Source organism: Aotus nancymaae, unplaced genomic scaffold (assembly GCF_030222135.1).
Source record: "Aotus nancymaae isolate 86718 unplaced genomic scaffold, 86718_ANA_hifiasm-v0.15.2.pri h1tg000004l, whole genome shotgun sequence".
NCBI lineage: Eukaryota > Metazoa > Chordata > Mammalia > Primates > Aotidae > Aotus > Aotus nancymaae.
In genome coordinates this window covers 20,734,141-20,751,471 of record NW_026988415.1, presented here as the reverse complement: position 1 = coordinate 20,751,471, position 17,331 = coordinate 20,734,141, and the positions used below count along the sequence as shown (strand labels likewise).

Here is a 17,331-nt window from a genome sequence, read left to right as displayed (position 1 = left end):
GCATGTATTTAAATGATCATATAATGTGTGTTTTATTCTGTTTATGTGATGTATCACATTTATTGACTTGCATATGTTAAACCATCCCTGAATCCTGAGTATGAAACCCACTTGATGATGGTGGATTATGTTATTGATATGCTGTTGAATTTTGTTAGCTAGTAGTTTGTTGAGGATTTTTGCATCTATGTTCACCAGAGATATTGGTCTGTAGTTTTCTTTTTCTGTTATGTCTTTTCTTGGTTTTGGTATTAGGGTGATACTAGCTTCATAGAATTATTTACAGAAGATTCTCTATTTCTCTATATTTTGGAATAGTTTCAGTAGGATTGGTATCAATTCTTTGAATGTATGACAGAATGTAGCCATGAATACATCTGGTCCTGGGTGTTTCTTGGTTGACATTTTTATTACTCTTCCAATCTTGCCACTTGTTATTGGTCTGTTCATATCAACATACTCCTGCAAGAATGGCCATAATTTAGAAAATCAAAAATAACCAATGTTGGCATGGATGTGGTGAAAAGGGAACACTTTTACAATGCTGATGGGAATGTAAACTAGTAGAACGACTGTGGAAAACAGTGTGGAGATTCCTTAAAATTCTAAACATAGAACTACAATTTGATCCAGCAATCCCATTATTGGATAACTACTCATAGGAAAAGAAATTCTTACATGAAAAAGACACTTGGACACGCATGCTTATAGCAGCACAATTCACAATTCCAAAAACACAGAACCAGCCTAAATGCCCATCAATTAATGAATGGATAAAGAAGATGTGATATATGTAACACATTGGTATATATATAAACACACTGTGGAATACTACTCAGCCATAAAAAGGAATAAAAGAGCTTTTTCGCAACGGGTTTGCCGCCAGGATATAGGTGTCGTGAAAACTACCGCTAAAAGCCAAAATGGGAAAGGAAAAGACTCATATCAACATTGTCGTCATTGGACACGTAGATTCGGGCAAGTCCACCACTACTGGCCATCTAATCTACAAATGCGGTGGCATCGACAAAAGAACCATTGAAAAATTTGAAAAGGAGGCTGCCGAGATGGGAAAGGGCTCCTTCAAGTATGCCTGGGTCTTGGATAAACTGAAAGCTGAGCGTGAACGTGGTATCACCATTGATATCTCCTTGTGGAAATTCGAGACCAGCAAGTACTACGTGACTATCATTGATGCCCCAGGACACAGAGACTTCATCAAAAACATGATTACAGGGACATCTCAGGCTGACTGTGCTGTCCTGATTGTCGCTGCTGGTGTTGGTGAATTTGAAGCTGGTATCTCCAAGAATGGGCAGACCCGAGAGCATGCCCTCCTGGCTTACACACTAGGTGTGAAACAACTAATTGTTGGTGTTAACAAAATGGATTCCACTGAGCCACCATACAGCCAGAAGAGATACGAGGAAATCGTTAAGGAAGTCAGCACTTACATTAAGAAAATTGGCTACAACCCTGACACAGTAGCATTTGTGCCAATTTCTGGTTGGAATGGTGACAACATGCTGGAGCCAAGTGCTAACATGCCTTGGTTCAAGGGTTGGAAAGTCACCCGTAAGGATGGCAATGCCAGTGGGACCACGCTGCTTGAGGCTTTGGACTGCATCCTACCACCAACTCATCCAACTGATAAGCCCTTGCGCCTGCCTCTCCAGGATGTCTATAAAATTGGTGGTATTGGTACTGTTCCTGTTGGCCGAGTGGAGACTGGTGTTCTCAAACCGGGTATGGTGGTCACCTTTGCTCCAGTCAACGTTACAACTGAAGTGAAATCTGTTGAAATGCACCATGAAGCTTTGAGTGAAGCTCTTCCTGGGGACAATGTGGGCTTCAACGTCAAGAATGTGTCTGTCAAGGATGTTCGTCACGGCAACGTTGCTGGTGACAGCAAGAATGACCCACCAATGGAAGCAGCTGGCTTCACTGCTCAGGTGATTATCCTGAATCATCCAGGCCAAATCAGTGCTGGCTATGCTCCTGTACTGGATTGCCACACAGCTCACATTGCATGCAAGTTTGCTGAGCTGAAGGAAAAGATTGATCGCCGTTCTGGTAAAAAGCTGGAAGATGGCCCTAAATTCTTGAAGTCTGGTGATGCTGCCATTGTTGATATGGTTCCTGGCAAGCCCATGTGTGTTGAGAGCTTCTCAGACTATCCACCTCTCGGTCGCTTTGCTGTTCGTGATATGAGACAGACAGTTGCCGTGGGTGTCATCAAAGCAGTGGACAAGAAGGCTGCTGGAGCTGGGCAAGGTCACCAAGTCTGCCCAGAAAGCTCAGAAGGCTAAATGAATATTATCCCTAATACCTGCCACCTCAGTCTTAATCAGTGGTGGAGGAAGAACGGTCTCAGAACTGTTTGTTTCAATTGGCCATTTAAGTTTAGTAGTAAAAGACTGGTTAATGATAACAATGCATCGTAAAACCTTCAGAAGGAAAGGAGAATGTTTTGTGGACCACTTTGGTTTTCTTTTTTTTGTGTGGCAGTTTTAAGTTATTAGTTTTTAAAATCAGTACTTTTTAATGGAAACAACTTGACCAAAAATTTGTCACAGAATTTTGAGACCCATTAAAAAAGTTTAATGAGAAAAAAAAAAAAAAAAAAAGGAATAAAAGAATAGCATTTACAGCAACCTGGATGAAGGTGGAGACCATTATTCTAACTGAAGTAACTCAGGAAGGGAAAACCAAGCATTGTATGTGATGGTTAATATTGAGTGTCAACTTGATTAGAATGAATGATGCAATATTGATCTTGGGTATGTCTATGAGGGTGTTGCCAAAGGAGATTAACATTTGAATCAATAGGCTGGGGAAGGCAGACCCACTCTTAATCGAGTATGCACCATTTAATCAGCTGCCAGTAAAAATAAAGCAGGCAGAAAACGTGAAGTGAGAGATGTGCCCAGCCTCCCAGCCCACATCTTTCTCCCCGGTGCTGGAGGCTTCCTGCCTTTGAACATGAAACTACAAGTTCTTATGTTTTGGGACTTGAACTGGCTCTCCTTGCTCCTCAGCTTTCAGACAGCCTATTGTGGGACCTTGTGATTGTGTAAGTTAATACCTAATAAACTCTCCTATATCTATATCATCTATATCTCTATCTATATAGATTCCAAAAACATAGAACCAGCCTAAATACCCATCAATTAATGAATGGATATTTATATAGACAGATATACATAGATAGATATGTATATATCTACCACTGGTACAATTATATATTCATACATCTTATTAGTTCTGTCCCTCTAAGAAGACACTGACTAATACAGGTTTTGGTACCAGGAGTGGTTCTAGAGGAAGAGAACATTAAGGATGGAGTTCTTTCATTAGTTTTGGGATTTCTAGAGTTGGCTGCTTAATATGATTAGACTCAAAAATGCTAAGGATTCTACTTGTAATAGTAGGGAGAAGACTGGTAGTCCATGGTGGAGACTGTTTAGAGAGTTATGCAAAATAAATGCATTTGACATTCCTGATTCACTGCTGATGAGAGGCAAAATGTTTAGTGACTCTATACATAATACCTTTGACCATATGTGGAGAACCAAGAAACATAATGAAGCTTCTTGGTTGCTACTAAGTTCAGTGAAAAAAGTGATGAAAGAAGATGATGAACTCAAGAATTCTGTCTCCTAGCTTCAGAAACAGATGCTGAGCCTCAAATTTGCTAAGATTGCTCTGAATGAGAGTCTTATGTCCTGAAGAGAAAGAGCTGAAATTGTGGAAAAACAGACACAAGCTCTTATGACATGAGTAGCTGACCTGCAACGAAGGGTGAGCGCACAGACTTGCCAGGCTGTGCGCACATGCTTCGTTTTAATTTAATTTACTGTTAAAGTGAAGGCACTGATTGAAAAAGAATGGGACCTGGCAACTTGGAATGGGGACTTGTAGGAAGACCTGATGAAGCTGAGGACATTGAGTTTGTGAACTCTGATGAACCTTTTTTGCCAGAAGAAACAGCTTCCCCATCCCCAGTAGTGGAGACATCCCCTCCTCAACCCATGCTGCCATCAGCCTTTCCACACTTGTCTGAGGAGATAAACCCTGCACTGCCTGAGGCAACAGTAATGGCCTCCCCTGAGGCAGTTACCATGCAAGATAACACTGATTCTCCTCAGAGCCACCCCCAACACCTCTGTTTGCTTCTAGGCCTATAACTAAACTAAAGTCCCAGTGAGCCTCTGGAGGTGAGGTTGAGAGTGTGACCCATGAGGAACTGAAATACATTTGAAAAGAACTGTTTGAGTTTGCTAATTTATATAAACAGCAATTTCAAGAACAGGCATGGGAAAGGATATTAAGGGTATGGGATAATAGTGGCAGGAAAATAGAATTGGATCAGGGCGAATTTATTGATTTGAGTCCACTAAGTCGGGACTCTGCTTTTAATGTTGCAGCTCAGGTGGTTAAAAAAAGTTCTGATAGTTTATTTTCTTGGTTAGCTGAAATACGGGTTAAAAAGTGGCCCACTGTGAGTGAGCTCAAAATGTCTGATTTCCCTTGGTTTAATGTAGAGGAAGGGATCCAAAGGCTGAGGGAGATTAGGATGGTGGAGTGGATTAATCATTTTAGATCTACTCATCCCAGTTACCAATGCCTTGCAAAATAGATTTGTGAGAGCAGCACCTGCATCTTTGAAGAGCCGTGTAATTGCTCTTCTCTGTATATAAGATCTAATGGTGGGTATGGCAGTCACTCAGCTACAAAATTTAAATACAATGGGAATAATTGGATCCTGAGGTAGCAGGAGCCAAGTGGTGGCACTCAACCATCAAAGACAAGATGGGCATAGCTACCAAAATGGACAGCAGAGGCAAAGCAGCAATCAGAACAGTCTGACTCATGTAGAGCTCTGGCATTTGCTAATAATGGTGTTCCTAGAAGTGAAATTGATGGGAAGGCTACTGCATTTCTATTTAATTTATACAAACAGAAAACTTCTAGGCCAAGTGGACAAAAGACTAATTTGAATTATAAAAACAGATTCATGGCCCTCCACTCCATTTCCAGACTTGAGCCAGTTTACAGACCCAGAACCCCCTGAATGAAGGGGAGGCTGGGTCCCCTTGAGGTAGGATCCCACTACAGTACTGACAATTTATGCAGTGAATCTTTCTCCCATTCTTCCCCAAAGAGACCTCCAGCCTTTTGCCAGGGTAACTGTGCATTGGGGAAATGGAAATGATCAGACATTTGGGGTACTACTGGACAGTGGCTCTGAGCTGACATTGATTTCAGGGGACCCAAAACATCATTGTGGTTCTCCAGTTAAATAGAGGCTTATGGAGGTCATGTAATTAATGGAGTTTTAGCTCAAGTCCAACTTTCAGTGGGTCCCCAGTCTCATCCTGTGGTCATTTCCCCAGTGCCAGAATGCCTAACTGGCATAGACATACTTAGTAGCTAGCAAAACTCCCACATTGGCTTCCTGACTGGGAGGGTGAGGGTTACTATGGTGGGAAAGGCCAAATGGAAGCCATTAGAGCTGTCTCTAGAAAACTAGTAAATTAAAGCAATATCACATCCCTGGAGGGATTGTGGAGATTAGTGCCACCATCAAGGACTTGAAAGATGCAGGGGTGGTGATTCACACCACAGCCCCATTCAACTCTCCCATTTGGCCTATGCAGAAGACAGATGGATCTTGGAGAATGACAGTGGATTACTGCAAGGTTTACCAAGTGGTTGCTACAATTGCAGTTGCTGTACCAGATATGGTTTCATTGCTTGAGCAAATTAACACATCTCCTGGTACCTGGTATGCAGCTATTGGCAAATTTCTCCATTCTTGTCCATAAGGCCCAGTAGAAGCAACTTGCCTTTAGCTGGCAAGGCCAGCAATATACCTTTGCTGTCCAACTTCAGGGGTATATCAATTTTTCAAATTTGTGTCATAATTTTATTTGGAGAGAACTTGATCACTTTTTGCTTTAACAAAACATCACATTGGTCTATTACAGTGATGATATTATGCTGATTAGATCCAGTGAGCAAAAAGTAGCAAACACACTGGACTTTTGGTGAGACATTTGCATGCCAGAGAATGGGAAATAAATCCAACAAAATATAGGGAACTTCTACCTCAGTGAAATTTCTAGGGGTCTAGTGGTGTGGGGCCTGTCAAGATATTCCTTCTAAGGTGAAGGATACGTTACTGCATTTGACCCCTCCTACAACCAAGAAAGAGGCACAACGTCTAGTGGGCCTATTTGGATTTTAGAAGCAACACATTCCTCATTTGAGTGTGTTACTCTGGGCCATTTATTGAGTTACCCAAAAGGCTGCCAGTTTTTGGTGATGTCCACAACAGGAGAAGGCTCTGCAATAGGTTCAGGATGCTATGCAAGCTGCTCTGCCACTTGGGCCATATGACCCAGCAGATCCAATGGTACTTAAGGTGTAAGTGGCAGATAGGGATGCCATTTGCAGCCTTTGGCAGGCCCCCATAGGTGAATCACGGCAGAGGCCTCTAGGATTTTGGAGCAAGGCCCAGCCATCTTCTGAAGTAACTACTCTCCTTTTAAGAGACAGCTCTTGGCCTGTTACTGGGCTTTGGTGGAACCTGAATGTTTGTTTATGGGTCATCAAGTCACCATGGGACCTGAACTACCTATCATGAGCTGGTTGCCTTCTGACCCATCTAGCCATAAAGTGGGTCATACACAGCAGCATTCTATCATCAAATGGAAGTGGTACATATATGATCGGCCTCAAGCAGGTCCTGAAAGCACAAGTAAGTTACATGAGGAAGTGGCTCAAATGCCCATGGTCTCTACTCCTGCCACCCTGCCTTCTCTCCCCCAGCCTGTGCCAATGGCCTCATGGGGAGTTCTCTATTGTCAGTTGACAGAGGAAGAGAAGACTAGGGCCTGCTTCACAGATGGTTCTGCACGATATGCAGGCACCTCCCCAAAGTGGACAGCTGCAGCACTACAGCCCCTTTCCAGGACATCCCTGAAGGAAATGGTTAAGGGAAATGTTCCCAGTGTTTAGAACTTTGAGCAGTGCACCTGATTATGCACTTTGCATGGAAGGAGAAATGGCCATATGTGCCATTATATACTGATTCATGGGCTGTAGCCAATGGTTTGGCTGGATGGTCAGGGACTTGGAAAACATGTGATTAAAAAATTGGTGACAAAGAAATCTGGGGAAGAGATATGTGGATGGACCTCTCTGAGTGGTCAAAAACTGTGAAGGTATTTTTATCCCAGGTGAGTGCTCACCAACGGGTGACCTCAACAGACAAGGATTTTAACAATCAAGTGGATAGGATGACCCGTTCTGTGGACACCACTCAGCCTCTTTCCCCAGCCACCCCTGTCATCGCCAATGGGCCCATGAACAAAGTGGCCATGGTGACAGGGATGGAGGTTATGCATGGGCTCAACAACATGAACCTTCACGCACCAAGGCTGACCTGGCTATGATCACTGGTGAGGACCCACATTTGCCAGCAGCAGAGACCAACACTGAGCCTCGATGTGGCACCATTCCTTGGGGTGATCAGCCAGCTACCTGGTGGCAGATTGATTATATTGGACCTCTTCCATCATGGAAAGGGCAGAGGTTTGTCCTCACTGGAACAGACATTCCAGGTATGGGTTTGCCTATCCTACATGCAATGCTTCTGCCAAGAATACCATCTGTGGACTCACAGAATGCCTTATTCACCATCATGATTTCCACACAGCATTGCCTCTGATCAAGGCATTCACTTTATGGGTAAAGAAGCGCAACAGTGGGCTCATGCTCATGGAATTCACTGGTCTTACCATGTTCCCCATCATCGGATGAAGTAGCTGGATTGATAGAACGGTGGAATGGCCTTTTGAAGTCACAATTACACCACCAACTAGGTGATAATAAGTACAGAGCTCTAGCAAAGTTCTCCAGAAGGCCATGTATGCTCTAAATCAGCATCCACTATATGGTACTGTTTCTCTCACAGCCAGGATTCATGGGTCCAGGAATGAAGAGGTGGAAGTTGAAGCAGCACCACTCACCATCACCCATAGTGATCCACTAGCAAAATTTTTGCTTCCTGTTTCTGCAACATTATGTTCCGCTGGCCTAGAAGTCTTATTTCCAAAGTGAGGAACACTGCCACCAGGAGACACAACGATCCCTTTAAACTGGAAGTTAAGATTGCCACCTGCATACTTTAGGCTCCTTTTACCTTTAAGTAAACAGGCTAAGAAGGGAGTTACAGTGCTGGCTGCGGTGATTTTCCCGGACTATCAAGATGAAATCAGTCCACTACTCCACAACGGAGGTAAGGAAGAGTACGCATGGCATGGAATACAGGAGATCCATTAGGGTGTCTCTTATTATTACCATGCTCTGTGATTAAGGTCAGTGGGAAACTACAACAGTCCAATCCAGGCAGGACTACAAACCACCCAGACCCTTCAGGAGTGAAGGTTTGGGTCACTTCACCAGGAAGAAAACCATGACCTGCTGAGTTGCTTGCTGAAGGCAAGGAATACAGAATGGAGAGGAGAAGAAGGTGGTCATCAATACCAGCTATGACTGCACGACTGGTTGCAGAAACAAGGACTGTAATTGTCATGAGTATTGCCTCCTGTTAAAAACATGTTTGTGCATGTCTACACTTGTACTAAGAAAATATATTCAGTTTATTTCCTTTTTCTTTCTCATGTGACGTAAGATTTATTGACTTCATATCAGCATTTAAATATTGTTAACTTCATGTAATAGTTTTTGGGTTGGGGATCAGTGTGTTTCTGGTTCTACGAAGGATGGTTGTATTATGTTAGGCATAATTATGACCTTATTATTGTCTTTATTTGAAGATTATTATGATCTCAGGAGATGTTTATGAGTTCAAGTTGACAAGAGGTGGACTTGTGATGGTTAATACTGAGTGTCAACTTGATTGGATTGAAGGATGCAATATTGATCCTGGATGTGTCTGTGAGGGTGTTGCCAAAGGCCTTGTTTTAGTTGTCATTCTCATTTAGTTGTTATTCTAGGCCAAATTTGCCCTGTATAACTATACTAAAATCACAAGATGAATTATACATAAGGGGATTATTCATTCTCTTAGGCAATATAAGTTGCCTGGTGGCAACTAAAACATTTGAGTCAGTGGGCTTGGGAAGGCAGACCCATCCTTAATTGAGTGGGCACCATCTAATCAGCCACCAGCGAATATAAAGCAAGCAGAAAAACATGAAGCTAGAGACAGGCCTAGCCTCCCAGCCTACATCTTTTTCCCATGCTGGATGCTTCCTATCCTCGAACATCGGACTCCAAGTTCTTCAGTTTTGGGACTCGGACTAGCTTTTAGTTGCTTGTTGTAAGCTGGCTCTCCTTGCTCCTCAGCTTGTGGTCAGCCTATTGTGTGGCCTTGTGATGGTTTAATACCTAATAAAATCCCCTTTACATACACACACACACACACACACACACACACGCATATCTATATAATAGGATATAGATAGATATGCTATTAATTCTGTCTTTCTAGAGAATCCTAACTAATACAGTATGTTCTCACTTCTAAGTGGGAGCTAACCTATGAGGATGCAAAGGCATAAGAATGATATAATGAACTTTAGAGACTTGGGGAAAAGCATGAGAGGAAGATGAGGAATAAAAGATACACTGCTTATATGATGGCTGCACCAAAATCTCAGAAATCACCATTAAAGAGCTTTTCCATGCAACCAAACACTTGTTCCCCCAAAACAAATGAAATTAGAAAAATAAAATAAAAAAGAAATAAGAGTTTTGTTATCTCAGTGAAAAGAATACCCAAACATATATAGTCTCATCTCACAACCTGTGGGATAACCCTCCCAGAGTATATTTGCCTAAGAGAATGAATAATCCCCTTATGTATAATTCATCTTGTGATTTTAGTATAGTTATACAGGGCAAATATGGCCTAGAATGACAACTAAATGAGAATGACAACTAAAACAAGGCCTTTATCATAGGAGACCTCTATGAATCTTCATCCCCTTCACCATAAAATGGAAACAGAAATAGTTTCCTTGCCTGACTCACCAACTTTTTAGTTTAATTAAGATAATAGATGCTAAAATAATTTGAAAACTACCAAGTGCTATCCAAATACTTTGGTTTTATTAGTCTAGTTCATCAAAGCAATTGCTAAGAAACTTAGTTTACTTAAGACGGATTTATCATTAACTCCCAGTGTTTCTCTCAGCCATGGCAAATACTAACGCAATTAATTTGATTGAGATGAAGTTTTTTGATACTATTTCAGGTGGAACAGATTTCCCTCACAAGGGGCTTAGTTTTTAATTTCCAATAAGGTTGAAAGGCAAGCATCTAAGAGCAGTAGGGCTTCTGATGTAGACCAGTAAATGCTGCAGTGTTTTATTACTTCCATTTGCTATAATACTGCTTTTATTAATAGAGTCATCTTCTTGACGCATGCTATCATAGCAAACACATGTGCATGTATTTAAAGTTAACTTCTAAAGTCCTTCCATTTTCACAGGAGCCTTGCATGATTTTTTTTCTTTTATGCTTAATTGTACTACATGCTTCCCACTGCTGCCACCCCCTTCTGCTTACCTCAGTGCAGAATACAAACATGTTGATGCTTTGCTTTAACTATTAGGATAGCTGGGGAAGCAGGAATGAAAACCTACCACTCACTACTATGTTGTTTTTGTGTATTCTGAATGTACGTATCAAAAGTTCCCTAACATCAAATTACTGGAGAAACAAAAGGCAGATCTTTCTCTCTTTCCTTCCGTGTCACTATTATTCTTCCCATTGCTCATGCTTCAAACATGGGTAACAATTCAATTCTAATATTCCCCATAATCTCTCCAAATCATGTTGTATATTCCCTTGCCTCTCATCTTCTTCTATTGCTTTCATCTAATGGTCCTAAAATTTGAGTGAGCATCAGAATTTCCATCTTCTGGAAATATTGTTAAAACAAACATTGCTGGCTCAAACTCTCAGAGCTTCTGATTCAGTAGGACTGGGATGCAGTCCAAGAATTCGTATGTTAAACACAATCCCAAGTGATGCTGATGCTGCCAGTCTGAGGACCACACTTTGAGAAACACTGTCATAATCTGCTCCTTCTAAATTACTGTAATAGCCCTTTAACATTTGTTCTTCCTTCAATATCCTGTGCATGCCTACTCCATACAGGAGAGAAAGTGGTTACAGGAACAGAGGCTGGAGTCAGAGTAACCTGTGTTTGAATCCTGGTTTTCACTAATATACTATGTAATCTTGGGCAAATTATTTACAATCTCTGAATCTTAGTTTCCCTATCTTATGTGCTGGATAATTGTAATAATCAAATGATGATAAAATATCAGATAATTATAATGTAATATAATCAAGGAGTGACTATTGAATCACCTTTGTCATATAACACTGGTAGAAGCAAGTCACAGACCACACCCATGCTCATGGGAACATATTACACAAACGTGCAGACATCAGGGGGCAGAATATCGCTGGAGACTACAATAATATTTACTACACTGTCCATATTCAAAATTCCCAATAATGTCTTTTTATAACTCAGGATCTAATTCAGAATTACATGTGTTTTTTACTTGTCATATTTCTTCCACTACCTTTAATAAGAACATTTTTCCAAGTGTGTGTGTGTGTGTGTGTGTGTGTGTGGTGTGTCTTTGATAATGCTGACAATTTTGAGGATTGCAGGTCATTTGTTTATTATAGACTATTCTACCATATAGGTTTGTTTTACTGTTTCTTCGTGAGTGGATTCAGGTCAAACATTTTTACAAGATATTACATAGATAATGTACTCTTCTCTTCTCAGCATCTTGTTAGGAACTGCATAATGTCAGTTTGTTCCATATTGATGATTGTCTTTGTTCATATAGTTAAAAGTTGTTTCAGCCCTTTTTTCTAATGTGAAGGCATATTTTTTTCATTGAGAGTAGTATTGGAAAAAATGTAATATCCTACTCCTCAAAACTTTTTACCATAGAGTTTTAGCATCATTGATAATCCTTTCCATATTGAGTCATTAAATTAGTAATTGCAAATCAAGATTTTCTAATTTCATCTTTTCTTTTTTCATAAATTGGTATTCTTCTATAAAGAAGATATATCCCCTTCTCCTCCCATGCTACCTTTTTTTCTGTGAATGTGAATACTCTCATGAAGTTCTAGGTTATTTTTAATTCAATGTGTTATAAATCAGTTTTGTAAATAAATTTTCCCAACCGTGGCCCCTGAGAGCCTTATTATGTTGGCCTGTACATTCTTTTGTTATGTTTCCTCAGTTTTAAGCACTTCCTTACTTTCTTCCATAAGTTATTTGTTCCAAGCTGACCTTGCACTTTGCCTGGAATTAGGTATTTCCTCAAGGATCACTGACTTCTGGTAGCATGTTATATTCAGACAGAAAGATATGGCTGCTGTATGTGCTCATTGCTACTTGAGGTGATATCCCATTATTACTTACCAGATTTCTCTGACACAGATGTGTTTTGTATTCACACCTGTAGCTGTTCACTACACCCACTTGAAATAGACAAACCTGACTAAAATGCCTAAGAGAAATATACAGGCAATCTCCTTGCTTCACTGTCATTGCTAACAAAAAGGTTACTGATAGCTTCTGTCTCGATTATCATAGAAATTTCAAACTCAGTGATGGAAAAAGCGATGGTAAAGAAGAAGAATGAGATAGGAAGAGAGGCAAGGGAGAGGAAGAGAAGTATAAATAAATATATGCAAATATGGACATAAATTTTGGGGCATCCTAGGTCTCTGTCTTCAGATAATCACTGTTGCTAATGGCTGGTAGGTGATCTGATCTTATATACATATTTCAGCCTACTATCTCTATCTCCAGCCCGGATTTGTCCCTGGAAATTTAGACTTGTGTATCCAACTCCCTCCTTTTCATCTCTATTTAAGTGATAATAGGCTTCTTAAATATAACAGGTAAAAAGCAAAAACATTTCCTCCATCTGCCTCATCACGGCAAAATACAACAATCTTTCACCTGTTGCCCATACTACAAACTTAGAAATAATTTTTGATTTCTCTTTCCTTCACCTCCTATATTCCATTCAATAAGATTCCTAGCAGCACTGTCTTCTAAATATTCCCTGAATCTACATTTAACCTTGCCTCCACTGTTAAAATCTATTCTAATAATTTAGATTATGATTATCTTTCACCTGGAATCCTCCAGTGTCTCCTAACAAGATTTCCAGTTTTCCTTCTTGTTCACCTAAAATTCATCAACCACAAAAATATAGTAATTGATTAAAAATATTATGTCACTCACGCCTGTAATCCCAGCACTTTGGGAGGCTGAGGCAGGCGGACCACCTGAGGTCAGGAGTTCCAGACCAGCCTGACCAACATGGAGAAACCCCATCTCTACTAAAAATACAAAATTAGCCGAGCGTGGTGGCACATGCCTGTAATCCCAGCTACTCGGGAGGCTGAGGCAGGAGAATCACTTGAACTTGGGAGGCAGAGGTTGCAGTGAACCGAGATCGTGCCATTGCACTCCAGCCTGGGCAACAAGAGCCAACCTCCATCTTTCTCTCTCTCTCTCTCTCTCTCTCTCTCTCTCTCTCTCTCTATATATATATATATATATATATATATATATATATGTGTGACATTATTCTCCATCTCAATATATATATATATTGGGCATTATTCTCTGACTTCAAACTTTCCAATGATTTTATTGTTGCTCAACCAAATTCAGACTGCTCATCTTGGCCTATATGGCTATACATGGCCTCATTGTTCTTTCTTTTTTTCTTGTTTGGTACGACCCATCCAAAGTGATTTCTTTGATTCCTTAAGCATGCCTGTTTCTCATATCAGAGTGTCTCTTTGCTTCCTCCACCTCCGCTCCTATTTCTCTGCATGGATGGATTATTCTTACCATTTAGACTTTAGTTTAAATATCACCTTGCCAAAAAAGCCTTTGACCATCCAATATAATCTAGGGACTTCCAACCAATCTGTCTCATCGCTCTGCTATTTTTATCATAGCTCTTGTCACGATCTGTAGCTGCTTAACTTTTTACAGTTTGATTCACCCTCACTACAATGTAGGGTCCACAAGAACAGAGTCTTCATTTGTCTTGTTCCCTTTTCTATCCCCAGCACTTAGAAGTGTGCCTCACACATAGAGCTGTTGAGTAAAATATGTTGAATAAATATATGGTAAAACTAAATTAAAACAGCAAATATGTGAGGGCTGAAGTTGAGTGAAGAAGAACTTCTGGGTAGATATTTTGTAAATTGTGTTGTCAATTGAGATGCCTCAAATTGCTCATGGTTATTTATTATTCTTTTTTGCAATTTATGGATATTTTGTAATTCCCATACTCTTACAGAACAAAGAACACATGGTATATCTATTACAACTTACATAGCTGGTATCATATAATACTAGGTTCATGACAGATATAAAGCTAACCTTCACCTCTTTGCAAAGCTGGGGAAACTTGTAGTTTTATGTTCTTCACCACTGTATTAGGGTTCTCTAGAGGGACAGAACTGGAGAACCACAATGACGTTTTGGGTCCCCTGAAATCAACATCAGTTCAGAGCCACTGTCCAGTAGTCCCTGAAATGTCTGATTTCTATTTCCCCAATGCACAGGCACCCTGGTAAAAGGCTGGAGGTTTCCTTGGGGAAGGATAGGAGAAATATTCACTGCATAAATTGTCAGTAATGTAGTGGGTGCTTCATCAAGGAAACCCAGCCTCCTCTTCATTTAAGGGGTTCTGGGTCTGTAAACTGGTTCAAGTCTGGAAATTGATCGAGGGGCCATGATTCTGGTTTTATAATTCAAATTTAGTCTTTTGTCCATTTGGCCTAGAAATTTTCTGTTTGTATAAATTATATAGAAATACAGTAGGCTCGTGGACTCAGGGAGAGGAGCATCACATATTGGGGTCACATGGGGGGGTAGGGGAGAGACAGCAGGGGGTGGGGAGGGAGGGGAGGATGGGGAAGGATAACATAGGGAGAACTGCCAGATATAGTATGCACCTAAAGTAAAATAAATAATTTTTTTTAAAAAAAGAAAAGAAACAAAGCCATGCTATTATTATTTGTTTTAATTTCAAAAAAAAAAAAAAGAAAGAAATACATTAGGCTTCCTACCAATCTCACTTCTAAGAACGCCATGATTAGACAATGCCAGAGCTCTATACTAGTCAGACTATTCTGATTGCTGCTTTGCCTCTGCTGTCCATTACAGTAGCTACACCCATCTTGCCTCTGATGGTTGAGTGCCACCTCTTGGCCCCTGCAACCTCAGGATCCAATTATTCCCATTGTATTTAAATTTTGTAGCTGAGTGACTGCTGTACCCACCATTAGATCTTACATACAGAGAAGAGCAATTACATGGCTCTTCAAAGATTCAGGTACTGCTCTCACAAATCTATTTTGCAAGGCATTGATTGGTCAAGGGTATATCTTCTGGACCCTCCCAGCTGGCATGAGTAGGTCTAAAGTGACTAATCCACTCCACCATCCCAATCTCCTTCAGCCTTTGAATCCCTTCCTCTACATTAAACAAAGGGAGATCAGGCATTTTGAGCTCACTCACAGTAGGCCATCTTTTAATCCATATTTCAGCTAACCAAGCAAATAAACTATTAGAACTTTTTTTTTAACTCCCTGAGCTGCAACATTAAAAGCAGAGTCCCTACTTAGTGGACCCAGATCAATAAATTCTGCCTGATCCAACTCTATGTTCCTTCCACCATTTTACTATATCCTTAATATCCTTTCCCATGCCTGTTCTTGAGATTGCTGTTTATATAAATTAGTGAAATCAAACAGTTCTTTTTGAATGTAATACATTTCCTCATGGGTCACACTCTCAACCTCACCCCTAGAGGTGCATTGGGATTTTAGTTATATGTCTAGAAGCAAACAGAGGTTTTAGGGGTGGCTCCTGAGGAGAATGATGGCAACTGCCTCAGGGGAGGCCATCACTGTTGCCTCAGTCAGTGCAGGGATTATCTCCTTAGACAAATGTGGAAAGGCGGATGGTAGCGTGGGTCAGGGAGGGAATCTCCCTACTAGTATGAATGGGGTTCCTTCTGGCAAAAAAGGTTCATCAGAGTTTACAAACTCAGTGTCCCCAGTTTCATCAGGGTCCTCTGACACTTCCCCATTCCAAGTTGCAGAGTCCCATTATTTTCCAATCAATGCCCTCACTTTAACAGTAGACACCTGATGAGTGTGCATGCACATTTTGTTGCACATCAGCCACTCACATGTTAAGAGCATGTGTCTGTTTTTACACAATATCAGCTCTTTCTCTACAGCAGATAAGACTCTCACTCTAGGCAATCTTAGCAGATTTGAGGCTCAGTATATGCTTTTGAAGCCATGAAACAGAATTCCTGAGTTCATCATTTTCTTTCATCACTTTGTCCACTGAACTTAGGAGCAACCAACCAGCTTCATTATGTTCCTTGGTTCTCCACATATGGTCAGAGGTATTATGTGTAGAGTCACTAAACATTTTGCCTGTCATCAGTGGTGAATCAGGAGTGTCAAATGCACTTACTTTGAATAACTCTCTGAACAGTTCATGCCGAGGACTATCAGTGTTATCCATACTATTAGAAGTAAAGTCCTTAGCATTTTGGGGTTTAATTATATTAAGAAATCCACTCCAGAAACCCCAAATCCAATGAAATAACTCCATCCTTAATATTCTGTTTCTCTAGAACCATCCCTGGTACCAAATTCTGTATTAGTCAGGGTTCTTTAGAGGGATAGAACAAATAGGATATATATATACACACATATATATGTGTGTGTGTGTGTGTGTGTGTGTGTATATAATGTGTATAATATAATACATATGCACACTATATATAATACGATATATGTAAGTTATATATATAACTTTTCTCTTTCCTCAAGATTCCTCAAAATGAGACATGAGCCATCAATAGTATATCCTGGCACAGTTTACATATGTGTATATATACATATATATGTATATATCCAATCAAACTGTATATATATATGATTTTATATATATATATAACTGTATATATATAGGATTATATATGTATATAATCCAAACTGTGCATGTGTGTGTGTGTGTGTGTATATATACAGTTTGCATATATATGTATGTATATGTGTGTGTGTGTGTGTGTGTGTGTGTATATATATATATATCAAGGGAAGATTATTATTAACTCACATGATCCCAAGGTCTCACATTAGGCTTTCTGCAAGCTGAGGAGGAAGGAGAGCCAGTCCAAGTCCCAAAACTGAAGA

General features: G+C 40.3%; 1 pseudogene; it reads left to right on the top strand.

The window, feature by feature from the left end:
- The first annotated feature begins 866 nt into the window (after positions 1 to 866).
- Positions 867 to 2,604, top strand: LOC110569456 (elongation factor 1-alpha 1-like; annotated as a pseudogene).
- The last annotated feature ends 14,727 nt before the right edge of the window (positions 2,605 to 17,331 follow it).